Genomic DNA, 3,489 nt, shown 5'->3' on the forward strand with positions numbered 1-3,489 from the left:
CTCACAAACACACGGTGGTTTGCCAAGTTAAATTCTTCTCATCCGTTAGTGGAAAATGAGAGTGAGAGGAAGAGTGAAAAGAGTGAACTGGACCAGAAGTCAACACATTCCAGTTTATTTGAAGAAATGACTTATCATGTGTAAGTCCAAGTAAGCCTTGTTCCCAGCATGGCCTCAGTCTTCCCAACTGCACAATAAGAGAGTGTTGGTTGTTTCTTGCCATGTAACAAACAATCTTCAAAAGTTTGTATTATCTCAGATTTCTCATACTTCCATTTGTTAAAAATCTGGGAGTGGCTTAGCTGGACCATCTGGAACAATGTCTCTCATGAAAAAAAAAGTTCATGATCTTTCATGAAGTTGTCAGCCAGGCTCCAGTCATCATAGGCTCAACTGGGCTAGGATTCCCTCCCAGGCGCACTCCTGTGGCTGCTGACTGGTTTCAGGTTTATGTTGGTGCTCAATCATGTGATTGTCAGCTGGCCTAAGTCTCTCATACTTAGACTGCCTCACGAAATAGCTGCTGGCTTTCTCCAGAGTGATTCAAAATTGAGGGAAGGAGGGAAAGAATCCCAGATAGAAGCCACAGTCTTCTTAGAACCATTCTTGTAAATCATCTACTCTGTTGTTTTCTTTAAAAAAACTAGTCACGGAGCGGAGCGCGCCCGGAAGCGCCCGGTTGGCGGCGAGGAGGGGCGATGGCCGCCCAGGGCGCTTGGCACCGTGGCTCGTGCTCTGCGCCCGCGGAGTTGGCTTCCTGGGATCTGGCAAACTCAGATTAGAAGTACTCACCAGCGAGGTTCTCTACTGTCCTTCTGGGAACTCGTTCCAATGAGAGCAGAACCTCTTCGAAAGAAGAAGAAGGTTGATCCTAGGAGAGACCAAGCAGCAAAAGACCGTTTGAAGAAGAAGATCCGACGACTCGAGAAGGCTAGCCAAGAACTCATTCCCATTGAAGATTTTATTACACCCGTGAAGTTTTTAGACAAAGCAAGAGAGCGGCCTCAGGTGGAGCTCTCCTTTGAGGAGTCGGAGAGGAGAGCTCTGCTTCTGAAGAAGTGGTCTCTGTACAAGCAGCAGGAGCACAAGATGGAGAGGGAGGCCATCAAGTCCCTGCTCGAGGCCCAGCAGGAAGCTCTGCAGGAGCTGCGCCTCATGTCCCTGGAGCTCCATGAGGAGGCCATCAAGCGGGACCCCACCCTGCTCCCCTTCACGAGAGAAGGGCCTCATTATACCCCACCCATCCCTAACTACCAGCCCCCTGAAGGCAAGTACAACGACATCACCAAGGTATACACACAGGTGGAGTCCAAGAGATAAAGGTACAGGCAGTGCCCTTGACAACCACAGTGACCAGGGGTGCAAGTCTGATATATACAGAATAAAGCATGAAACATCTTCATGTGGTAAAAAAAAAAAAAACTAGTCACTAAGTCCAGGCCACATTCATGGAGAGTAAAATTAAACACCACTACCTGAGAAGAGTTTGTTGGGGTTTTTGTTATGCGCTGTCAAGTCAAAACCAACTCATAGTAGTTGACGCTCCAGCAGGTTTCCAGAGTCTATAAATCTCATGGGAGGAGACTGTCCATCTTTCTTTGGCCACACGGCTGGTGGATTTGAGATGTGTGCCTTTGGCTCTAGCAGTGTAACATCTTACCAGTAGGCCATCAGAGCCTCTCTTGTAAGGAGGAACTTCAGAGGTGGACACACCTTCAGAAGCCCCACAGGGAGTTAGAACCATGATCTCCAAGGCTATGGCACTCACACTTCTTGGAACATTAGTCATGAAGGACATTGAAGAATCAGAGGTGCTTGCTGGCCTCTCTTTAAGTAGATTTATGTTCTCTTATCAGAGACTTAACCATAGAGAGGACAGTGAAGATAGAACTGGAGAATGAGAATATGTGCTTCTCAGAGGGAAGATCAAATCAGGAGAGCTGGAGAGCTAGGAGTCAGTCCTAAGAGCCCCGTGTCTAGTTGTTGCTGGAAGGGCTCTGTAAGCCACTAGAAGGACTTGGACATCCTCCCATTCTGCAGGTAAGAAATATTTCCAACCACCGCAGTGGTTCTGGCACCTGGCAACTCGGTCTGGAACTCTCTACTGCTGGGAAAGCAAGTCAGAGTCGTCCCCAGACTTCCCTCATTCCTTAAGATGAGGCAGAAGAGGACGTGTTAGGGACTAAGAGGGATTTCTCTGGGAAGGTTTTGAACAGAGACTAAAGGCAAATTTTCTTTGTTCTTGGTTTTCTGGTATTTCGTAAAGGCTTGTCCTGGGGACATTTCCCCTCTGTAATACAAGGCCTTCATTGGGCCCTTCCTGTCTGGAACTCATGCCTTAGAATATGTTGCAGAAATATTTCTTAATTACTTCCTGAACTGTATTTTCTCTGCTCTTTATTTTCTGGCACTCTAGTTATTTAGTGTTGAATATCCTGGAATAGTCTGTTTTCATACTTTAGTATATTAGCTTGTTTTCAACCCATGTTGATCTTTGAGTTCTATTACTGAGATGTTCATCAGAGTCTGTTGATTCTTGGTGTTCTTATTTTAAAATAAGGAAATAGCAGTACATAAATTTTTGCCTAGATGTAATACATCTCCTCTGACCTCCACTATACAGCAGCTATTTTGTTGAGGAAAAATTTCTAGTTCAACTATTTGTAGGGTTCTTTCATTCTGTTCATCATTATGTGTTTATGCCTATTGAAAACCCTTTACTGTTGTTTTGTAGCATTCACAGAAGTGGTGGAAAATGCATATTTTAATGTGTCTATCATCCATTTAACTGTCCATGTATAGAGTTTTTGCAAAGTAAGATGATAGGTCTTTGGTTTTATACCTAAATGAAAAGATTATACTAGATCATTTCTAAAGGTCTCTGACATAAAGAGCTCTGGTTGCCTAGCGGTAAGAACTTGCACTGCCAACCCAAAGTCACGTGGTTCAAATCCAACAGTTGCTCCATGGGAGAAAGATGGACAGTCTCCTCAAAAGTGATTTATTGCATCTGAAAACCCACTGGAGGGTCAGCTATGGGTCAGTTGCAGCTCATTGGTACCCAACAAAACCAACAAGAAAGGGATGTCAGAGTCAATCCTCCCCTCCCAACTAGAAGGTCTACTCATTTGATCATTGTTGTGTCAAATAATTCATAACCACTTCTGTACAATTTCCTAGGCTGTAAATCACAGCAGAAGAAGACTGCTATCTTCCTGACTCAGAACCACTGGGGGATGAGAATGGCCAGAGTCACCCAGTCTTTGGCTTAACAGTGCATCTTACCATGCACAACAAATCAGAGCTCCCTGAGCACGAAGTAAGGCATACAGAAAATCACTTAAAATCAAGTTTTCTTAAAAGCCATGTAGTGTGAGGTGAACACTGCCTCAGTCATTGTCGCTCCTAGGTCTGCTGACTACAATATTATTGTTGTTGCTGCTGTTGCGCAGAACCAACCCATAACTGACCCTACAATGGGTTTCAGAT

At 44.8% G+C, this 3,489-nt stretch overlaps 1 pseudogene; it reads left to right on the top strand.

Moving 5' to 3' along the window:
- The first annotated feature begins 717 nt into the window (after positions 1-717).
- On the top strand, positions 718-1,320 carry LOC102844199 (annotated as a pseudogene).
- The last annotated feature ends 2,169 nt before the right edge of the window (positions 1,321-3,489 follow it).

This window comes from Elephantulus edwardii, unplaced genomic scaffold (genome assembly GCF_000299155.1).
Source record: "Elephantulus edwardii isolate Elephantulus edwardi_28Jun2011 unplaced genomic scaffold, EleEdw1.0 scaffold00367, whole genome shotgun sequence".
Classification (NCBI taxonomy): domain Eukaryota; kingdom Metazoa; phylum Chordata; class Mammalia; order Macroscelidea; family Macroscelididae; genus Elephantulus; species Elephantulus edwardii.